We start from the raw sequence: 25,068 nt of genomic DNA on the forward strand, positions 1-25,068 counted from the left end.
ATTAATTAATAATGATATTAAGATAAAAATCTAAACAGTTTTGCTCGCTAAAACGCCATAGGAATACCCCCTAGAAACTTTCTCAAATTTCTGCAAATATTTTCCAAGATCATTTTCACTCTATGCCCCTTCTAGGATCATTCTTAAATTTCCACAAATATTGTTCCACGATCAAACTCCCAACAAGATACATACCCCTTAAGTTTTTCAGATTACAACATTTTTAAACCAGTGTCCATTGCACCCCCTACAGAGATTGAAAGGCAACCCATGTCTAATGCATTCCCAAATGAGTTTGAAATCCAACCCACACATCTCAATTTTATCCACATTGGAATTCTATTCACTAATCTTAGATTAAGTGTGAAGCTTAAACCATCAAATAAAACTGAATATTTCATAAAGAACGAAAAACGAGCAAAAATGGGGTTTTTGAAGGCCAAATCAAAATACTGACAAAACACAACAAAGCGAATATTTCGAGGGGACAAAGGCCTCTCTTCTTCAACGCGAAACGAAAAAATATAATCAATGAGAGTGGCAAAGAAAAAACCAACAAAATAAAAGGCGGAAAGTCAATGTGAATGTGAAAAAGCCAATGAAATAAACCAAAAATTGTAAGAATTGAAAACCAAATACCTAACAACAATAAAAGTGAGTCACTCACCAATATCCGTGATTTGCAAAAAAAAAAAAAAAAAAAAAAAAAATTGAACTTTTATGTTATGTCAGGCCAATGTGGTTTAAGAAATTATCTTAATGAATACTTCAATAAACATTAAGGAACATAATATATGTATAACAATAAAACAAGCGATAGATGACAATAGTGAAAATATTCTCACCAGTGCCAGGGATGAGTAAAAATCATATCGAGAAATTCTTGAGAGCCCCCCCCCCCCTCCCCCCACGATGAAGATATCCTAATTATTGGCAAGTACCCCCAAGAAGATAAACTTGAAGAAGACATCCCCCTGGTAGCTCCATTGCCAATGTATTTCACCTCCCAGCACCCCCAAGAAGATACACTTGAAGAAGACATCCCACCGCTAGTACCGATTTGTGACTACCATCATATTTAACAGAACAGTAAAGTGCATTTGTCTTTTTACAATATGCAGTGTCATTTTATTCAATACATCACTTACTATAACAATTTTCTTTTATTTCTTTACATCATGTAGGTAGACTATTAATATTTTAGTAGAAGCAGGGTTAAAACAGAAGAACAGAGAAAAATTCACTGTAGGGGGCTGAAAGTGCACTTTTTTTAACCATTGAGTGAAACGGAAGGGGGTCCGAAACCCCCCTTGAAGCGCCCTGTGTGGGTAGGACCTTGTTGGAATAGAAAGGTTCAGGTTTAATGCTTCAATATTAATGAAAATCGGAAGAAAACATTATATTAATGAAATGAAAACATGGAATCTGGCTATAAGTTCAGTATTTATCTCCTTTAATCAAAGACGGCTAAAAGAGAAAATTCCTTGGAGATCTAACAAAAAAAAAAAACGTGGAGCATTTTTCCATATATGCCCCAAGTTCAATCATATGAAAAAATTCAAGCTTGTAAAAATCTTCAACATATTTTCAGATTTTTGAAATTTATCTACACAGTCTGTACAACTCTTGGTCTCTTCAAAAGGCTTTATTTTATTAATTCAGAACAAGTTCTTTTCTTGAGACTTTCAGACTTGGCTTTTTTTCAAGTTGGAGTTGACATGTTTTTTCACCCTCAACATTGATTTTCAATTTTATACATATCCCAACACAAAGCAATACTTTTAAAAAGACTTTATAATATCATTTCAGAACAAGTTAATGCTATGAAATACTATGATAATAATGGTTTTGAAAGAAAGGTAGGCGTGGTCCCGGTATAAAGTGCTAGCAGTAAGAATTATTTCTAGACCTACAGGGGGCCTCCTCCATGGTGTTTTTGAAAGAAAGATAGGCGTAGTCCCAGTATAAACGACAAACATTAAAAATTGTTAACAAAAAGATTGAAAATTTATCACAAGATTGACCTAATACTACAATAGTCAAATAAAATATTTACCAAAATTAATCTCTTATACATAAAATCAATAAATTAAGAACACTACATCCATGAATAAAAAAAAACGAAACAATTGTAGAATAATTCTGAAAAAAAAACCAGAAATTAATCTCTTAATTCCTTAAAAAAACTGAAATGCTCATTTCTTTAAAAAAGCCATTTTATAAATATGACCCAATAAAGTTTCTAATTAGATTCACCCGTGTTATTAAAAATAAGCTGTTTCCATATATTACATAGGATAAAAGTCAAATAAAACAAAAACACAAAGACAATATAAAAATATTAAAAAAAGGTGAAAAAATAAAGGATTGGAATAAAATTGAAAATAAAAACAGCGTTTCAGATAAAAACAAAACTGGAAAAGAAGAAAATTCAGAGAATATATTGTTTTTTTCTTGTATGTATTCATTTACGACGATTTAGATCGTAACTTTAAGTAGAAAACTTGTTATACATATCAGAAACGAAAGGTTTTCAACTAATATGAATTATTTGATAATTAGATTAACCGGATCTTGATGTAAAACATTTCTTTCAAATATTTCATTTTAAAGATTTTTCTCAGTCATTTCAAAGTTATTTCTCAAGTACAAGTTCTTTGATGATTAGATAATTTGGAATATTCAAAGGGTTATTTACCAGTATGAGTTCTTTGATGGCGAGACAAACTGGTACTATTAGTAAAATGTTTCTCACATACATCACATTTGAAAGGTTTTTCTCCTATATGAGTTCTTTGATGAATAAATAGATTGGCTTTTCGGCGGAATGTTTTCTTACATATATCACATTCGAACGGCTTTTCTCCAGTATAAGTTCTTTGATGAACAGATAAATTGGATTAAAGTAAAACGTTTCTCACATACACCACACTCAAAAGGTTTTTCTCCAGTATGAGTACCCTGATGACGAAATATGTTGCATTTTCGGTAGAAGGTTGTCTCACATGTATTACATTCAAACGATTTCTTTCCGGTATGAGTTTTTTTGTGATAAGATAAACTGGAAGTTGAAGCAAAACATTTGTTACATATACCACATTCGAAAGGTTTTTCAACAGCATGAGTTATTTTATGATACGACAAACCAGAACTATGAATAAAACGTTTCTTACATATATCACATTCGAAAGGTTTTCCTCCAGTATGAGTTTTTTGATGAATAAAAAGACTGGCTTTTCGGCGGAATCTTTTGTCACATATATCACATTCAAACGGTTTTTCTCCAGTATGAGCTCTTTGATGATTAGATACATCAACACTTGTAGTAAACCGTTTCTTACATATATCACACTCAAAAGGACTTTTTCTAGTATGAGATACTTCTTGTTTCATCAGATCATTTTCAGCAAATCCAAAAATATGACTTGGCATCTCATTTTGACAATCCAAATCTACTTCATTTTTTAACCATATACTTGCAAAACCTGGTTGGCTTGGTAACTCAGGTCCTTCTTTGCTGACATCATTATCATGCAACTTTGCAATAGGGATATCTAAAATAATATAAAATTCGCTCAAAATAAATCAACAAAATTTTTTTTTTTTTAGTCCTTTTTTTATTTAGTACACAACGCAGCTTTTGATGTTTTTAGCTTTATACAGTTATTATAATGGCTCTTATATCGGTATTTGATTTATAACAGCCAATTTGAGGCATTATTCTTATAACAGTCCAAACTCTTTATTTCTTTCTTTTTTCGATAATTCAAAATTCTGGTTGTACTTCGATTTATAAAAGGTGGGCTTCTCAAAAAAAAAAAAAAATCTGTACTGTATTATCCATGTACTATATCAACCCCTACTCTTATCAATTACCGTAGTTTCTGACGGTAGTTGTTTTAAATAGCCGTTGGCGTTTAAATAGCCCTTGAGTGAACCCCATAAAAATCATCCGAATCTTTAGCGACGAAACTCCAAATCTTCCAAATCAAACGAAACTAAAGCGTTTCTAGAAGAGAATGATTAAACTACGGAGTTGTACATTTGTATATTATTAAGGTATATTTGCCATAAAAGACATGTCATTTTTTTGACCTCCCTTCACAAAATGCAGATGGTCTGGTGAAAAAGTTCCACAGTCCCCCTTTTGGCTTGTCAAGTCTGTCACAAAGCTTAATTGATGAGTAAAATTAAATGGATAACACAATGATTGAGGTGGTGACAAACATCACAATCCAGGATGATAAATGAAAATGAGATTCAAGAGGTCCTTTCAAGGAGCTCTGAAAAGAGGAAAAAAAAAATCTCACTAAACAAAATAACTCCCCTCCCCTTGCATCAACCAAACCTGGGAAAGTATCTAAAAATATCTCCTGATAAATATCTTTTTGAAATAAAAAATAACAATAATAAGGGTGCCTATTTTCAAATCAATAAAAGCTATGTTTTCATTAGACATCAATCCTTATAGATCTTTACTCATAGCTCTCCAAGATACCAAATCAGCCGAGAAATTACTAAAGTTAAAATCCCTTCTTGACATCCCAATAAAGTCAGCACTCTGGACCCCAACTAAAATAGTTGTGTACAACATTTCTCCAGGCCGCCGTGCAAAAAGTAGGGAAGCAAAGTAGCAATGCTGCTTGGTAGATTTCGAACTTGTTGTCAGATTTTGCCTGAAAATACCAGTTTTACATATAAAATAATTTTCGCTCTAAGAAAATTTGTCAAAACACGAGTAGTGCTACACCGTGCAGAAATTGGGGTAGCATAGTAGCAATGGTACTTGGCACTTTTGAGGCTGAGTAAAATTTGTTGCCACATTTTTTCTGAAAATACCAATGCTTCCTCTACTCCCCAGTTTTTTAGGATTTCCCCAAAAATCTATTTTCTCGGAAAAAAAAATCGGTTCCCCAAAAATCCCCTTTTTTCAGGAATACCACCTTCAGTGATTTTCTTTTCCAGTATAAAAAGTGCAGTGCAATTTTACAGTACCAAAAGTACAGTGCACTGGACAATAAATAAGCACGTCTGTTAAACTTTTAAATATAATCAAATTCATATAATGAATTGGCTAATTGATGTTACATGTTTTTTAGGTCCAAAAGGCATCACTGGTTATTAAATACAAATGGATTTTTTATGTACTTTATCGAAATACAAATGAATTTTTATGAAATACTAATGTGAAATACAAAATGGATTTTATGAAATAGAAATTTATAAAATACAAATGGATTTTTTATCGGGGCTGTGAGTAACGAAGCTATCAAACTATAAAATATATAATTTATTTTTGCCGTCTTTCGACACATTACAAAAATGCACTAGAGGAGTACAAACAAGCAAAAAAAAGATGAACACAAATAATTAACAATTAAACAGTACAATCAATCAATCAATCAATCATTTATTACCCACAACTAACAAAAAGTAGTACAAGTGGAGTACATAATAATAAAAAAGAAAAACAAAACCAAAAAAAAAAAAAATAATCAACAAACACTAGCAATTAAATTAAACTACGAAAAGAACTGTAAAATACCGTGGCCAGGGCCAAATTTACAAAATGCATCTGCAGAAAGCTTTTTGTGTAGGACACCGAGCTTTTGAGTTACATCCGTAACATAAAAATTATTAACTAGATACCGATTTCTAGTCCATGGCGGCAGAGAAAGAAGAAATTTTCAAAATTTGAAATATGTAACATTAATCTTTTTTAAATCCTTTAGCTTAAGAACAGAATGAACACCCGAAAAATAAAGCACAGAATAATCAGAAAAAAGTCGAGAATAAGCGCCCAAGAGCTCTTCTGTTATATTTTCCACGGTTTGCTACAATTTTTGAATAACTGAACTGAATTTTTCTTGCTGAATCAGCAACAATCTGTTTACGAAAGAGAGCTAGAGAATTAGAAACAGTAATACCAAGCCACCGAAAGGAAGAGACAGAAAGTACAGAAAATTCATTACATACCAGAGGAGTAGACGAAGACAGATTATAAGATAAGAATTTACACTTGTCAAAATTCAGGGATAGACCAATATTTAGGAAAGACTGAGAAACTAAGGAAACCATTGCAAAAAGAGCAGACTTAGTATGACTAATCAACAGAATGTCATCAGCATTGCCAATTTAAGAAACATCAGTAGAACCAGAAAAATAAGTGCCTGAGATCTTTTCCAGAACAGTAGAAGTACAAATTTACAACAGGGTTGGTGATAAAACACCTCCCTGCCTAACACCACAAAGCACTTTAATAGTTGTTTCTGGAAAAGATTTCAGGTGGAGGTAAAAATTATAAGACCAAAACCGTAGATGGTAAATAACCGAAAAATTAACACCAGAAGAAGCCAAAGAAAAGACCAGCTGGTTATGAACAACGGAATCAAAAGATTTTGAAAAATCAAGTGTACAGAGATATACGCCTTTACCCTTAGAAGAATTAGAAAGTAGAATAGAAGAAAGGACACGATGAGCATGTTGGCACCCCACATCAGGTCTGAAACCAAGTTGATTTTCACCAAAGAAAGAAATATTTCGAGTTAGATTAGGTAAAAGAATATACTCGAAGACCTTGCTAATATTGCAAGAAACAGAAACTGGACGGTAAGAAGAGCAATCTTTTGGCGATTTACCTCTTTTTAAAATTGAAGTCACGCTGCCACACAAAAGAATTTCCGGGACGACAGAAGAAGCCAAGCATATTTGAAACAAGAGCGCAAGATGTGACACAAGTTTAGCACATTGGGGAGTTAGATACATTTTAGAGATACATTCAGCATCAATAGATTTCGACTTAAGATAATTCAAAGCGTTCAAAACTTCACAACGCGATATAGGCAAAACAAAGCGCCGACTTAAAAATCTAGGGACAATTTTAACAAACGCTTCACCAAACTTTTTATGAACAGAATAAGTCAAAACGGACAAAATCTTCGAATAATATGCATGCCAAGAACTTGGTGGAATATCAATACTACTTACATCAGAATCGTCTGTTTTACTTGAATTAATTACATTCCTCCAATCCTTAGGCGAAGATGGAAAATCAAGCCCTCAGTATCGGACAGTTTTTAGATACTTCTTAAGTTCTAATTTAGTTTTCTGTTTAATAAGAAAAACATTACCGGACCTAGGCCGACCACAATCTGTCCAAATTTTAAGCCAAAATTTAGCTTTGTTTTTACAGGCCTTAAGGTTAGGGTCAAGTGACCAAAGAGGCTTTTGAGTATTTTTTTGGATTCGCTTAAATGGGACAAAAATTTTTTCAGCTTCTTTCGTAGCAGAGAGGATAGAATGATAATATCGGTCTATTTCATATTTAGCATAAATAAAATTCTGACTACACTGCAAAAGCTGATAAGGAACATAAATCGTACTTAAAAGTGAAGCCAGAGTTATAAGATAAACAGAAAAATTCGTATCATTCCAATCAGGCTTATAAAACCATTTAGAACCCACACCACGACTCTTAGACATACTCCCAGAAAAAACAACAGGCTTTGATAAACAAAAAGACAGCGGAAGGTGATCAAGATCATTCTCGTCAAAATGAACCGTAACGGGCGAGCAGACAAGAGCTGCAGAACAAATAACGTGATCAATGTCTGATTTACTACCTGAATGGTGAATATACGTATAATCATGGGACTTCCGAACAATTTTATAAGCCGGGAGAGAATCAAAAAGCTGACCATTCCTTACATTATCAGAAACCAGATCAGTATTAAAATCACCAGCAATAACAAAATGCAACCCGTTATCCGATATCTTTTGAATTAAAGTTTTAAGACCATTACAAGCACAATATAAATTCTGAAGTGAACGAATGGAACGATCATTATATGGCAGATACACATTGATTAATACAACATTACCAAGACGCACCGCAAGAAAAGTGTTTTCTGATTGGAAAAGCACAGGACTCGCACCAGAAATATTTTTCTTAAAAACACATGCTAAGCCGCCAGAAGGACGGCCACGGGTAATTTTAGCTGGACGCACAGAAACAACGTGATCACTTCTTCATCTCAGAAAATTTTCGCTAAAGGCAGTCAGTAAATGTTCTTGGAGACAAACAACGTCGTAATTAACATACAGATCATCAATAAAAAAGTCCTTGCCTCTCGTTCCATTAATATTAAATGAGACTATACTTATGTCCGGATTCATTTCTGAGAATAGACCTTATCAGTGATCTTCTTAATCACAGGGCATCATAGGCTATAAGAAGGATGAGATCCTCCACAATTGGCACATTTTGGAGATTTCGTACAGCGATCACTATTCGTAGATAAATGAGGTCCAGCACAACGAGCACACTTGGGAGCGCTACTAGTGCATGCACTTTCCAAGTGTCCAGGGGAACGACACTTGAAGCAAGACTTTCGCAATTGCTTGAACTCATAAGCACAAAAGTTTTCATACCCAATCTTCACACCGTTTCGCAGAAATGATCCTTTAGTAATCGCGTCTGCAAATTCAAGCTTAACCGATTTGCTTGTTCCAAACCGACTAGACCCGATTATACCAAACTGGTTCCGTAGCATTTCAAGGTCAAAATCAGACGGGACTTCTCGAATAACACCAGCGTGTTTTTTAGATAAAACTTTCACACTAGAACCAGGTAGAGCTTCCTTTGCTGATTTGCAAAAAACTTCAGCTGCAGATTTCTCAATATTCACCGTCCACCGCTTTTTAGTCGCTTGCACTCTAGACACCAGCTGATTACCAGAAATTGAATCTATTACTGATTTTCGCTTTAGCTGGTCACCATGCTCAGCTGGGGTATTGGAGATCAAAATTGTAGTATGCGTACCACACGCAGCAGGTTGGCTAATCACAGGTATTTGAGGAAAGTTCAGATTGTACGAATCAATCTTGGCAAAAACTAGCGAAATCGCTTGTTCAAGGCTCTTAAGCTTGGCTGTGACGTGTGTAAACGCTGTAGCAGAGATAACAGGGACTTCTGTTGGTCTTTTGATGACAAAACAAATGAGCTGTTTTCCATCGGCATCACATTTCTTCATAAAGTCTATAATATCTTGCAGGTGATTAAGAATTGCATTAGTGCCCCTTCTGACAGGGGGATCATTTTCATTCACAAAATTCCATAGCTTTGGTTTCTCTGACTTAACAGTGTCTAAATCTTTAAAAAAGTCCACTCCTTTCCGTAAAATAACGGCTTCATCATCACCACTTAAATTTTCAAAAACAAAGTTCAACAGCGGTGAATACAAAAGTTCGGAAACGCTCATCTCATTATAAATTCACTTCAAAAATAGTTTAAACCAACACACGCGAAGTACACGTGATGGTCAGGCGACGAGCGAACAATAGTAAATTAAGTTCATCAAAGATAAACTTGCCACACAGGTTTGTTTATAATCCAGGAGAAAGCTATTTTTTCGTCTGCATTGATATAATCCTTTGCAATAGGTTTGAATCCAAAACAGGTCTTTTCACCATGAACTCTGAATGAACACTGACCAACATGTCTAACGAAGCAAGAAAATCAAGTAGAAACTTAAATCAATAATATTACACAGGAGCTATCAGTCTATCCAATCATATATCATAGACGTTTAAGTGGAAATTCAGATATTTCAAAAGGACACCGGTTTTCAAAAGGAGATATTTCAGATATTTCAAAAATTACACTGAATTCAGATATTACACGGTTTCAGATATTTCAAAAATTACACGGTTTCAGATATTTCAAAAATTACACGGTTTCAGATATTTCAAAAATTACACCGGTTTTCAAAAGGAGCCAATAATTCCACCATCTTAATGCATATATTGAAAACATGGTATTTTTTACTAATTTACGAGTTCCAAAACCAGAGAGGGATACTGATAAAATATTTGGCATACCGGTAAAATTGGACCCTAAATTATTCTTTATCAGTTACAGAGAACAGATTCAAAACCAAATTATAAAAACATATGCGACGCAAACATGGAGCTGTTAAGCTTTCCTAAAGTATATTTGTCAAATTGCCCTTTAATTTTTGCCAGCATACCATATTAGCTCACTAATAACAATAGCACAATCTTACTATTATTCTCCAAGACCACACTGCCTTTTCTATGACGAAATCAATAAAAATTCCAAATAGGGATAGGTCCTTTTATTAGACAGTGAAACGAAAATACAAAACAAAGACTCTAAATATTTCGATGACAGAGTCGGTCATCATCATCAAAGTAATTCTAATGATGATGATGACCGACTGTGTCATCAAAATATTTCGAGTCTTTGTTTTGTATTTTCGTTTCACTGTCTAAAAAGGATATATCCCTATTTGGAATTTTTATTGATTTCGTAATAGCACAATCATATACCTATACGTAATCATATACGGGGGGCGGACCCAATCATATATGTAATAATTTCTGTTCGTTTTAAGTTTTGAGTTGCTCCTTACTTTCAGTTGAAAAACTTTTTTTTATTTAATTTCTAATCATTTTTTAAATAATGCTGGGAAATCCGGCGCCCCCTTCATAGCCTTTGTCCCTTCCCCCATGGAAAGATCCTCCCACATAACCCCCCCACTACCAGAAAATAATCCCCCCCCCCTGAAAACGTTTGTACTTCCCAATAACCAACATAATATGTAAATATTGGGTAAAGTTCATAGCTTTCAGCCCTTCCCCAGGGGACTTTGGGAGATTAAGTCTTCCTAAAAGACATGGTTATTATATTTTCGACCATGCTGAACAAAATGGCTATCTTAAAATTGTGATCGGGTGACTTTGGGAAAAAAGTGAGCCTGGGAGGGGGCTTAGCTGCTCTCCATTTTTTTGGTCACTTAAAAAGGGCACTAGAACTTTTAATTTCATTTCGAATGAGGCCTCCTGCAATATTCAAGGACCACTGGGTCGATACGATCACCCCTGGGAAAAAAAACTAATATAAACGCATCCGTGATCTTTCTTCTGGCAAAAAATGCACAATTCTACATTTTTGTAGATAGGAGCTTGAAAACTGTACTGTAGGGTTCTCTGATAAACTGAATCTGATGGTGTGATTTTCATTAAGGTTGTTTAACTTTTAGAGGGTGTTTCCCCCTTTTTTCAAAAACCAGCCAAGTTCTCTCGGGGGCATAACACTTGATAGGTAAGACTAAACTTGATGAAACGTATATATTTGAAATCAACATTAAAATCTGATTCTTTTGATGTATCTATTGGTATCAAAATTCTGCATTTTAGAGTTACCAGCAATTATATTAATAGCAGTAGTATTCACGTGATGGTAAGACAATAAACCTTATTTGAATGTTGATTATGTTATAGTAAACCGAAGACTGGCAGGATCAATAAAAGATACTAGGGTATATAGGAGTGCTGTTATTGATGTTAAAAGTAAAGATCACCATCTAGTAGTTTCAAGGGTTAATTTAAAGCTGAAATATCGGAAGGGTAACTACCTCCCGGGAAGTTATGATGTTGGTAGACTCCAGGATGAGAATTTGAGAGAAACTTTCCAGGAACAGTTGAATACTAAACATGAGAGTTTAAAATTTGATAATGTGGAAGATGGTTGCTGAAGGTGTATTAGGGAAGAAATCTAGAACTGCAGCTAAGAATTTTAGTGAAAAAGCTTTATGTTTAATAGAAAGGAGAAAGGACTTGTACAAGAATATCTGAGTGATAGATCGTATGAAAACAAAAGAAATGTAAAAAAAGTGGAGAAAACATCAAAATATGAACTAAGGAGGTGTGAAGTGGAGGCCATGGATAAAATTGCCGAGGATCTGGAAGATGCAGCTAGACGGCATAATAGTAAAATATTGTACTGGCACATTAACAAATTGAGAGGGAGTAGTCAATCCGGACTTGTCCCAGTTAATGATAGGAATGGGGTCGCAATTAGCAATAAGCAAGAAACTAAAGAGAAACGGGCAAAACATTCTGAGAGTTTGCTTAACCGAGACAGAGTTGAAGGAAGAGATATAGAGGAAAATGAAAAAGTTTGTGATACCTTGGATGTGAATGGGGATTTGTTTTGTGAGGAGAAATTAGCGACAGTACTAAAAGGATTAAAGAATAATAAAGCTCCTGGTGCTGATACGGTGGTAAATGAGTTTCTTAAATATGGTGGCTCTGAGGTTAGAAATGAGTTATTGAAGATTATGAATATGATTTTTGAAAAGGGGGAAGTACCTAACGATTTTAGGAAAACCTTAATTAAACCACTTTATAAGAAAGGTGATAAAAGTGAGTGTGGTAATTATCGAGGCATTAGTCTGGTCTCTGTAGGTACCAAATTACTTTTGCTAAAAATTACTTTTACCTTTAAATCTTTCTTTATGACGTCCTGCCACCCCAGACGAGGACGACCTGCTTTCTGTTTAGCCATAGACGGTTGACCGAAAAGGACAATCTTCGGCAATCTGTCATCCCTCATCCGCACAACGTGCCCTAGTCATCTCAATCTTTCTTTCATTATAGCCCTAGAGAGCGGTATTGAACCACATTTTTCGAATAGCCTATTATTTGAAACACGTAATATGATACTTTTTAGACTGAGAGATGCCATAGACAAACTTTTAAGAGAAGAGCAGTGCGGTTTTAGAAAAGGTAGAGGATGTGTCGACCAAATTTTCACTCTTAGGCTAATAGTTGAGAGGTGCCGGAGTTTTCAAACACCTTTGGTCCTCAGTTTTATAGATTATGAGCAAGCGTTCGATTCTGTTGATAGAAGAGCTTTATTAAAGGTTTTATCCTTGTATGGTATATCATACAAATATATTAAAGTGAATAGTGCTATGTTTGAGAATAACACTGCTGCGGTTAAGGTAGGAAATGAGGCTAGCAGCTGGTTTTGTATTAAATCAGGAGTTAAGCAAGGTTGTGTCCTATGCCCCTTTATATGGATTATTTTGATGGACTTTGTTTTAAGGAGCACAGAAAAGGCAATGGAAGACCACGGAATCAAATGGGGAGGAAAAAGTCTCCTGGACTTGGATTATGCTGATGATTTAAGTATCCTAGATGAAAGTGTGAGCAAAATAAATGACGTTTTAGAGGTTTTGCGAGTTCAGGGTGCTAGATTTGGTTTGAAAAGTAATGTTAGGAAGACTAAGTCACTAAGGCTAGGAATAAGTGAAGATGAAAAGGTGACGGTGGGTAACGAAAAGATTGATCAGATGGGCAGCTTCACTTACCTTGGTAGTATTATTAGTAAAGATGGTAGGAGCAGTGAAGATGTTAAAAGTAGAATAGCCAAGGCTCAGGGTGTTTCTTCACAGTTAAAAAAAGTTTGGAAGAATAGGAAGATAAGTCTGCAAACCAAGATTAGAATATTAGAAGCTACAGAGATGACAGTGGTCAAGCTCTGGAGCATGGACGCTCCGAAAAGCGGATGAAGATTTGCTAGATGTTTTCCAGAGAAAATGCTTAAGGATTATTCTGGGTACCCGGCTGACTGACCGTATTTCAAACAATAGGCTATACGAAAAATGTGGTTCAATACCGCTCTCTAGGGCTATAATGAAAGAAAGGTTGAGGTGGTTATGGCACGTTGTGCGGATGAAGGATGACAGATTGCCGAAGATTGTTCTTTTCTGCCAACCACCTAGGGCTAAACGGAAAGCAGGTCGTCCCCGTCTGGGGTGGGAGGACGCCATAAAAAAAGATTTAAAGGAAATGGGAACTTCATGGGCGGGTGTAAAAAGGGAGGCTTTGAATAGATTGGGGTGGAGGACGAGCGTGCGTAGCTGTGTTGGCCTCAGGCGGCTTGGTGCTGCGGTGAGTTGTTAGCAGTAGTAGTAGTGGAATTAATAGTAGTAGTCTTAGCATTAGTAGTAGTAGCAGCAGTAATACTAATATTAGCTGTAGAAGTAGAAGCAGTAGAATTATGATGCAAATATTGTCTTTTGGTTAGTTCAACATCCACCACAACAAACATTGTAAGTTTTAACTTCACACACATAACTGTTCCTAAGATATTACTGGTGAGCCCTTTTGACAACCTGCATAAAAATGTCGTGATTTTATTTGTGGAATTCTGCAATGTTGTGACTTTTTGGAGAAAGTATTGCATGAAGATAAAGCGAAATTAAGGCATTTCTAGAATAGAATGACTAAACTACAGAGATTTTAAATTGGTATATTATTAAGACATACATGTCATAAAAGACATATTTATTTTTATTATTTTTAGCTAAATCCATATTTTAAAACTATAAAAGACTTCTAATGAGTCCCAAAAAACAGAAAGAATTTCAAATTGAATCAAGTTTGTTGTCTTATTCAGGAGTTTAATTGGGATACAAAATTATACGTTAATAGTCAAAACAGTCTGGGATTAGAATTTACTAAACATATTTTTCTCAAAGCCACTAAGATGCAATAAACACCAATCTTTCACACCCTGCCAAAATTTCATTGGAATTTTATTATACACCTTCACATTTTGGACGCGCAGAAATACAAAATATCAAGATATCTGAAGCATACCTTCGTCCCCACCAATTTTCGACTCCAGTTTAACATGGTCAGCATTTAGGTGACAATCCCCAGAGATGCTAGGAGAAATAGCAAAAAGTTTGGCTTCATTTTTCATTAATAGCATAGGCTGTGTGCTTCCAAAAATATCTTTATCCTGGTTTGAAGATATGTCTTCAGCTTCTAAAAAAATAGAGTAAAACTTAAATAGAATACTCAATACAAAACAAGTTGATAAGTCATAAAACCTTTAAAATGCCACACAATTTTTATAAAGTAGTTCACGGAGGAATAAAGGTAAACTGATCCTCTCAGCATCTAGACACTGTAAATATATACAAAAAAGAGTATACACAATAGATTTGAAAAAGAAACAATATTACAAGGATAGTGGCCAATTATTATAGGTTCAGTAAAAATTTTCTTCATTAAGGTTGAAGTAATAGCTACTTCCTAGTAAAGAGCCAACCACCTGTAGTAACAGAAAGTTTAAGACAAATTTAGAGAGAAAAAAAGTATGATCAAACAAATATGGCACTTCAAGCTTATTAGTGACTCACCACTCAGGTGACGATGACGAGTGGCAAGAATAATGACTAATGTTTTGGGTTATGTTAATGGTAAAAGTTTATAAAGAAAACAAGTTTATGGAAATTGAAGAAAGAGCTAAAAAACCCTACAAATTGGCACTTAATGGGAATGGGTACTATCTATAAGGTTGAAAACCATAAGCCCGAGGTTTAAAATATCCAGTCTTGAATATCAGACTCTTTTAGAAGGTGAAAAATAAAATATGCCTTTTGAGATAAACGGCCAAATCACAAAAAAAGTAATTCCCAAAAAGGCGTTCCCACTAAAAGAAGCAATGTTGTGACAAGCCTATTGCTTTAACTTACGCAAAAATTTCAAGATATTTATATCATTAGGCTAATTAGTTTCAAATCTATCCATTCACTGAGGCAGAATATTAAATAGCCTTTTCCTTGGGCAGGTTCTAGACTTTCTTCACAAATTGGTAAATTGACCTTCTTTCAAAATTTTCAACCCATTTTCTATCTAAAAACCATATATAATACATTTCACAAATGTACTTCGAAGATTGGTAGAATTAAATCTTAACTAGAAAATTATATAAGATTGTCATCTTACATTTAAATATTTAACCACAAGACAGCTATAAACGTACTAGTAGTTTGTATTCCGTCATGGTTTGTCCCTCTCCCAGTAGCCACCGTAAGCAACAATGAAACTAATTTTGAAAAAAAATCTGTCACATGAAAATTTTGCTATTTAATTGATTTTACTGTATTTTATATTCAAATTTCTTATAAATTTCGAAAAAGAGCCTGAAACCCCGACAAGTCTTCTGGTTCCAGTATAAAAAGTGTAGTGCAATTTTCCAGTACAAAAAGTGCAGTGGATTGGACAATCAATAGGCAGGTCAGTTAAACTTTTACATATAATCTAATTAACATAAAAAATTAGCTATTTGATGCTTCATGTTTTTTAGGTCTAAAAAGCTTCACTGGTTAAGATTTAAAAATTAATTTTTAATGTTCTTTTATGATTTACTTTAGGAAACTGACCAAGCGTCTAAAATAGTTATTTGAGAACGGCCAATCTCTATTGTCAAGCACCAAGTTCAGTGGATATATGAAAATACCAGTTCTATGGCTATTGAAAGTATTAAAGGAAAGTTGCAGTCCCATGACCCAAGGTCCCTTTCCAAGTCAAATTATTCGGTCTATTAAGCACTGTCCACAGGATCACTAAGTCGGAGAAAAGGTGGTATTATCTAGTAGTTTTTTGTTTACTAAGGGTAAGTTTTTGATCCTAAGGGTACAGTTTTTTTTTTTTTTTTTTACTAAGAGTAATATACCCCAAAATTAAACAAGTTATTAATTTATCAGAGTATAATTAAGTTCTTGGGCTAAGTATCAATCCAAAAGTACTCCCTTGTCCCATTAATATCATTGCAATAGATGTTTTCCATTACTTGCCGATTCAAAATATTGATGTAAAATGTAGATTAATGCAGGGCTTATAGGTAACTGCTGATTTTGTAATTTTTATGTACCCCAATGCTGAACTTTTTTCAGTTACTAACGGGGTAACTTTTGAAGCTACTGGGTAACTTGGTAACAGGTAAATTTTCAATTCGACCCTGTATTGCTTGATTGTTGTTAACAAAACTGTTATTTTTTACCATTCTTGATTAGAGCAAATTTCCTATATGGTGTGAAAAATTCAGCTGGGTTGATCTTCAAATTTTGGTCATAACAATAACAGTTTGTCAAATTCAGCAGCACAGTAATTTTTAAGGATTGAAATACATTTTGAGAAATTTTAAGAAGAGCCTAAGAAAGAATTAACATCAAATAGAAATAGAACTACACAATTGATATCATCATTGTCAACAACCATATACTAAAGACATGCAGTTCCTCCTCTCCCCCCTTTAACAATGAGAAAATCGTTTTTATCTTGTTATTGATTGTTTCTTTTAATGGCAATTTATTAGCTTTTGTCCCAGCAAATTTGTTATGTTTAATTTAAGGCTGGATTCTTTCTTTTTAGCGAGTTGGACTTCTTTTATGGGCTCATTGAATAGTTTATCTGATAACAATCTCTTAGATGATATATCCTCTTTTACATTTCATAATTGGACCTATAGGTGAAACCAAGTAAAGAGCAAACCTCAGCAAATAGTGTGCAAGATCTGAAAGTGTATTTTCTACAAAACCGCACAGTAAAAAGTGTACAGTTGGGATTATTATGAAAGTTGGGGTTATTCCAAAATCCCAACTATTATTCAGGTTAAATGGAATGGTAGCTTGTAATTATTTTTTTTTAATCAACAGAACAGTCTGATAACCCTCTAAGGTCAAATCGAAAGATAATTATATTAGCCTGTTGGAAATGTTCCCCAAAAAAAATACTAAACTGGTATCTTGGAGACCCCAACTTGAATAAGAGTAAAAATCATATTTTTGCATGGGTAGCACAAATGATGTCCTGCATTCTTCCGGGGAGGATTATGTGAAAACTAAAGGTTTGAAATATAGGGAGAAAATTGATTTGAATGGCAATGTTGATCTTTAATGCCCATATTAAGTAAGGACGGTGCGACAGCTAAAAGGTTGGTAAATCAAAATCCTAAGATATCCAATTCATTACTAAAGAAAACATGAGTCAAAAGCGGGGGGGGGGGACAAGCCTGTCAATTATTTATTTGATTTGAAAAATGAGTAATTTTATTTTCAATATAATAACTTAAAATACATATTTTATTATAAGAAAAGTACATTATTAGGAGTATTTGTATAAGAAAAGTACAGAATAAAAAAGCTCTTTAAAACACTTGGTTGAAAATTAAATAGGTTAAATACTTAATTTAAGGGTAATGGTTATTCAAATTGAATAAAGGACTTAATTGGCAAAATTTAACTTTGGAAAATTTCTTTGCAATGAGTTTTTTTTAATTAATAGCAGTGTTATGTTTTATAGTTTGCTTTATTTCTTAGTTAAAGTAGCAGAAATAAGTGAGGAATGGTAAAAACTATCCTATTTTTGAGCCAAAAAAGCACAAAAAGTAGCAAATTGACTCCACCACCCATAGTAGCAATTACCTTGCTTAACAGCAGCAATACCAAGTAGCATGGGTTTTTCCATAGTTTGCTGATTGAGCCAAATACACAATCAGTCTCTTCAGGCTGTTCCAGGCATTTAGAAACCTCTAGAATCTAAATAATCAATTATTTATCATATGGTACTAAATGAAATAATTATATGGTATGGTATTTACCATAATTATATGGTGTAATATCTTCAAAAGGAGCCCAAAACATGGAAAATAGTTGGGAGGTAAAAGCATGATAAGGGTAGAAATTCCCAACCCAGGGCCAATTTATTGACAATCCTGTTTTCATAGTGACCAACTGCAATAAAAATAGTCTTACTGTTAATGGCCTTGTACTAGAATGGGAGGACATCTACTCAGTAGCCCATTTAAGTGAAGATTGGAGGCTACTCACTGATGTGTGTATGCCTTTAAAGGTATAGGAGGAACTAAAGTCAAAGGTATTGTAAATGGTTTTGATTTTTTTTTCTACCCCCAAGGACAATCTATTCTATATTTTAAATTTCTAGAAAGATTTTACAGCTTCCAAATGAAAAAGTCAAAAGGTAAAAATTTTTTTTTAAAGATCTCATACTAGTAAAGAGTACTTACTGATTAAAACATTTTTTAATTATTTCAATTCTTTATTTATTTAGCTGGTCCAATTAGACCAACTTTTTTTAGTCACTTGGCTGTGTATGGAACATTTTGGCAATATGTTGGCCCCTAAAAAGTAAGCAAGTACAAGCCCCCTTAATCACAAGACTTTCAACCAGCATGTCTTCATAGGGGCCAGTAGAGAGGGGAGGCAGTACCTTCCTCATATGAAAAGGAAAGATTAAATACTTCACACATTAGGAACTAAGCTGTTGTGTATTTGCCTAACTTTGTTTTTGGGTTTATATACAATGAAGCCATTTTCAAAATCTTACTGCTGCAATAGGAAAGATTTATTTCAGCACAAAAACTCTGTTCAAAAATTATTAAGCAGCCTACAAAAACCAGATAACTAGCTTAGTTTAATCCCCATTAATATTGCTGCAATAAACCTGTAAAATGTTAGGAAAAAAAAACAAATCCCTCCAACTTACAGGCTATTGAATTCATAAGTATATAACAGCACAAAATGAAAAAACATTTATTGAATACAAAGTCAAACAGTAAGTCAATATTGGTCCAGAATAAGATAAACAATCACATGTCATAACAAGTTCCAGTTAAACTATCTATTGATCAATATTTTATTTTATTCTGATTTTCTTTTTGTTCTGTTTTGGGATTATTTGAGAATTTTTGAATTTTTTTTACATTTTTTACTCTGAAACAAGAGAAGTACTATTGATAATAAAGAAGTTAACTATTGGAATGTTTTAGTAATCATTTCAGTTATGAATAAGACAACAACAGGAAATGGCATGTAAGATTAGCAATAAATGACAAACTGGATTTGGAAAAAATATTTTTGTGTGATGGTTTAGAATTAGGCTAAATTTTTAGAAAAAAGAGAATCAGTGTAAAGCTTATATACTCAATATATATTTTTTATCAGCAGCATCATCAAATGGCAATTTTGTAGGTCAAAATAGTCAGATAGTTCAAAAAATATGCCTCTCCTTAGAGGAACCTTACATTCCCCAGTTTAGAGGCTGGATATTATAAAAATTCTTAAGAAGAATTACACTACACTAAAGAGTCATTAGGCTTCAACATATCCTTACTTATCTTCTTTCTTTTAGGGTCTCACCATCTGGAAGAAGTGGTTGAACAACGTTTGAAGAGAGTTTGTGCCATTGGAAAGTTTAAGTGCCCTTACTAAGAGACAAAGGCAATCAGCCCCCCTTCTGTGCCCTTTTATCAAAAGATATCTGATCAAAATTTTGAGGCAGCTATTTTCTGGAAAGCAGTCCAATGTTCAAATTACTATGCATCTATAGAAGACTTAGCTATCTACTGGCCACAGGACAAGGGTTGTAAGTTATGACAGATGCCCATTGTTTGCATATAAGGTTTAATATAGAGAAAAATTTTGAGAGGGGTGGCAAACAAAACCATACCATGGTTTGTGCCTTCTGGCCATCAAAATGAGATTTCAGCAATATCAAAGAAATGCCTGAGGTTATTAAGTTCAAACTCACAGGGCATGTTGGGAAGGATATTAAACAGAAGTTGCAGGGCAACCAGATCAGAGAAAGGGGAAAAAGCCATTGAAGTAAAATCAACTTGGGGAAAGTGAACAAAAGTGTTGATGGATGGTTTATCATCCATGGCTGTAAGGGGAAAACTAAGGTAGATAGGCTTAAAGTGCCCACCCTTTCCTTGCAAACAAATGATTCAAAGATTTATAACTGACAATGTCCACAAAGCAGGACTTGCCAGCAATTGGGCAACAGTGATTGTTCATATTATATTAGCTATGCCTACTGGGAAAGCCCACTATAGTTACAAGAGGGATGATCACCCTACAATAGGCCAGCCTGCCCTTCCTATTTGTATCCCTGTCTTTATGAAAACATTAATAGCCAGGTAGGATAATCTTGTTTGGTCTATGTAATTTTTTTTTCTTGAAGACACACTAAATCAACATTAGTCTGTGTAACATAATCAGAATGGTCCATTTTCTTAATTGTATGAATATAGACACAATTCAACTGAAGTATTTTATAAAGGGACAGAAATGATGAGAAATATCTGTTTGGCAAATAAAGGTGGCTGAGATCAAGTAGTTGATCAGCTTGGATAGTGAAATATGAGCCTTGGCTGATATTGCAGCAGTGGGCATTGCATATGGTGAAGGGACAAAGTTCATTTCTTAACACTTGGGATAAATTCTACTAGTTTCGTTGCTTAGCCTATTCCTGAAAGTAGAAAATTTGAATGAGTCAGAAGTGATTTAGAGCTAGTCAATAGAGATGCTATACTACTTGTAGAGGATCTATGTTGCACTGAACGAATTGTACAAGGGGCCTATTTTCTTAGTGGAGTCTTACTGCTTTTCCTTAAAATGGGGATGTGTTCCTTGAGAATAAGGGTGTATAATGTTTGCAACTTTTCTAACAGATAGGTTTTTTTGGAGGCAATTTAAAAAAAAAATTTCTTTCCAGGTATTTGGGATATACTTTCTTATCAAATGTATTAGATAGATACATAGATCATTTAATTGCCCATTTCCCCAGAAAATTAAACTCATTTTTACTGAAGTGTGGCTGTCAAGGTTGCTGCTATTAGACCACAGTGGTGATGAAATAGCCTCTTGTTGCATCCCTTTCCTCACTGGTACAGAGTTACACAGAATATGTTTTCCACTTCTAGAAGGTACTTTAACTTGGACAGAAAGTTTATTATACATATTAAAAAAAAGTAAAATAACCAATTGTTCCACTCCACATTTATGTGCTGCAACCAATAGCTGAGCAGGTATTCTGGAGTCAAATCCCATAAAGATATCATGACTTACCAGGGAAATTAACAAAAAGGAAAAGGAAATTTAATGTATCAGCTGCTATAAGTACATTAGCTAAAATATAATAGGCATGCTCACAACCCATACCTCTTTTAAAACCAAACTGGTAATCAGGAGTATAACATTTAACTGAAATATCATCAATAACAAGGATTTCGCTAATGCAATTAGCTAATGTAATTTTATCAATTTCCATTAGTTATTAATTTTCATTACCCCTTCTGGCTGAGAGTTAATCTCAGGTGGGGTATTGGAGAATTTCCTTCTCTTTCTGCTTTCAACTAGATGGAAACTATTGTTGGGATCAGTTTGCCTAGCAGTACTAAGAGGAATGACATCAACAACAATTATTGTAACTGGACTATTAGCATGGCTAGCTTCATCATAATTGGAAGGATGTACAACATTCTCTCAGGACTGACTCCCTTCCAGAAGGGGGCCAGATGCATCATGTTAAGACATCAAGTCATGGAAAGGAAAACTGAGCAGAAAATATATATATAAAGCACTAAACCTAATATATAGAGCCAGAAAACACTTGGCAAGAAAGAATAATAGTCAGCTTATTCCTCTATAAAGTAGAAAAAAGGATAACTTAAATAGCTATATATTTCCCAAATTCAAGAAAATAAATACAAGTCCTATCTTAATATCCTCCATAATGCTGCAATCACTGTAAATAGAATGAATAAGCACGAAAAATTACAAAAGATTGTCTCTTGTATACTTCATGTCATGTCTATTATCTTAAATTACCTTAACTCACACTTGCTAGCAATAGGATGAATCCTGGGTAAATTTGCAAGTGGCACAATAATTAAGCTAGGATGAAAGTGAAAATGCCATTTAAGGCCTTTTTTATGCTCTTTCATAATACAATAATTGCTTCTGTTGCAAATTGCATCTTGAGCCCTCAAAGGGGCTCCAAAGGTATTTTATATGAATTATGAAAGAGCATTAAAAAGGTGTCAAATGATGTTGTCACTTTCATCCTAGCTAAATCATATGACCCACTGCTAATTTACCATTAACTTTACACCCCCCCCCCCCCTAATGTGCAACTATATACCCTGAATTGTTGACAGCAAAGTTTTGAATTGCAAAACTATTTTTGTCAATGGCATTTGAAAAACTTGAAACAGTAGGAAAACATTTTGAATTGAATTGCCTAATAAATGAGGTTTGAATTTTTATAAATAAGTATTTTTGGAACACATTATTCTTCAACAACTTTTCTATTAGCCAGTGATAGGTTTTTAACCATTTTTCAATAACTTAACTAGTGTTGATAACTTCTTTGTGCAGTTACAAAATGAAATACCTTTGGTGCCCCTTTAAGGGCTTGAGATGCAATTTGCAACAGAAGCAAGTATTGTATTATGAAAGAGCATAAAATAGTATTTTCACTTTCATCTTATCTAAATTATTGTGCCACCAGCAAATTTACCAAATCCTGTGTAAATCCATAGAGATAGCAATATTTGTAGGTTATTAAGATAGGGGAATGGTAAAAAAAATTCAACTGGCATACCTTTGAACTAAACTATGATGACCTAACACAATCTTTGTTTTATAAAACCAAAAATCTCCAAAACTAAATCTATAGCAAAAATGAATTAAAACAACAGTTTAAATGGTCTAAACTATGTATCCTTTAAGAATTTTCCATAGCTTAATGCTGCTGATGTTTCTTATTTGCTGTTAAATTTTTCTGAACAAAAGATAACATAATAAATCTACTGTTGATCAATAAACCCATGTTTTATTGTGAAATTTAAATTGTTGATTATTGCCTCAAATTGTGAGTCAAAGACATTTTTCCAAACCTAATGTGTTATTTTCCTTATTAATAGAAGCTAAAGTGTTATAATATACTTGTTTACCCTAGGAGTTTTATTGTGTTTAATGTGTTTTTAATTGGTGATATATAAGTGCAATTTCCTAGATCTGAGAGATTTGAGTCTCCTCTTGACAGCAATGTCAGTTGACTTCTTTCAATATAACTAATTTTCTTCCTTCTCAGCACAATGCCATTAGCTGCAACAACTTTCAATACAACAATTATTAATACACCTCAGCTTCAAGCTAAAAAAGAACAGACAATCTTCTTTTATAGCAGGTTTTTTTGGTTTTTTTTTAACACGGACATATATCATAGCTAAATCATCAGTCAAACCTATTACACATACAAAATCAATCCCTTTTTCAACACTGACAATACAGCAATTACATTACTGTCAACATCAGATAAAATCTTTTTCTCTACCTCTTTCCTGTATAAACTTAATAAACAGGTCTGTCATCCTATACTTCAAAAAATCATCATCAATCAAAATTACCAATGCAAGTGCTACTGAAAACTCTCCTAAATTTTCCTCTTTGCACAAATTCATCATTTCTTTTCTCAAATTTTCATATTCCTTACATTCAACAACATAATGGAAAATACTTTCTATCTCACTACAATTATCACACTGAGGAATATCAGCTTTGCCTCTGATAAACAACCTATGCTTAATACCTACATGGGTTGACCAAAAACAGAGCATTAAGCAACCATATTTTCTTTTTAATCTACTATAATTTTTCATATCAAAGCCAGGCTTCTTTTTCTGGGTAAGAGCTATATTACTACTATTATCCCTCATTTCCTCAAAATATTTTGGGTAAATCCTTCTAATCATCTCTCTAATCTGTTTATATGGGTAAATATTTACCAAATCATATTATTGAGTTACAACTAAAGTGAATATACCCTTGAATGCCTTTTTTATGCTGATTACAAATATAACAATCATTTCTATCAGAAATGAATTTTAGGCCCCCCCCCCTATCTATGTCAATTCAGGATATATATTTGCAGATATGGGGGAGGGGGTTAGGTTATGTTAGGGGGGGGGGCCGGAAATTCATTTCTGTTAGAAATGTTTGTTATATTTGTAATCATCATAAAAAAAAGGCAGTAAAGGTTTACCAAATCATATTATTGAGTTAGGAAAAAGTGAATGCACCATTTGATGCCTTTTTTGGTAAAATTCTACTTTAGTTACTTTTGGCTATCTTGGAAAGGGGTTGGGTTAGGAAAATGAAACTTTCAGGGATGGATGTACATGCTAAGGTTTGTCCCGGGAAGGTACTTTGAAGTACCTACCTCCACTCATCCCCCCCCTCTATATAATGGTAAATTACTGCACATTACTAGTTGTCTTTAACTCATATTTCATCCTATATTACTATCATAAATATAAATCACTGCTTACCTTACACAACTTCTGCTTTTAACCTTGTTCATTAAAATATATTCCAAAATCCTATTTAAATCCTAAGCCATTTAATTTTCAACCCATGCCAACTCTCTTTATGGTATATGAAACCAGGTTTGTTGTGATGTCACACTTTCCTTATCAGAAACCCTTACCCTTAAGGGTAGCAGGCACATGCCAAACAACTCTGTTGATAAGACCATTTAAACTGTATTACTTAGGGAAAGGATTTGAAAACATCAGAATCGACTTCAGAGGACACGTTA

At 33.9% G+C, this 25,068-nt stretch overlaps 1 pseudogene across 1 annotated transcript; it reads right to left on the bottom strand.

The window, feature by feature from the left end:
* Positions 1-1,009: 1,009 nt before the first annotated feature.
* Positions 1,010-24,325, bottom strand: LOC148945706 (uncharacterized; annotated as a pseudogene). The gene is made up of 4 exons (XR_016142546.1): positions 24,257-24,325; positions 18,090-18,203; positions 14,473-14,643; positions 1,010-3,554 (listed from the first exon to the last, which is right to left on the bottom strand). The product of XR_016142546.1 is annotated as an uncharacterized LOC148945706 (transcript).
* Between the last annotated feature and the right edge of the window lie 743 nt (positions 24,326-25,068).

Source organism: Artemia sp. Qi Xiang Cuo, chromosome 12 (assembly GCF_049724085.1).
Source record: "Artemia sp. Qi Xiang Cuo chromosome 12, ASM4972408v1, whole genome shotgun sequence".
Taxonomy (NCBI): Eukaryota; Metazoa; Arthropoda; class Branchiopoda; order Anostraca; family Artemiidae; genus Artemia; species Artemia sp. Qi Xiang Cuo.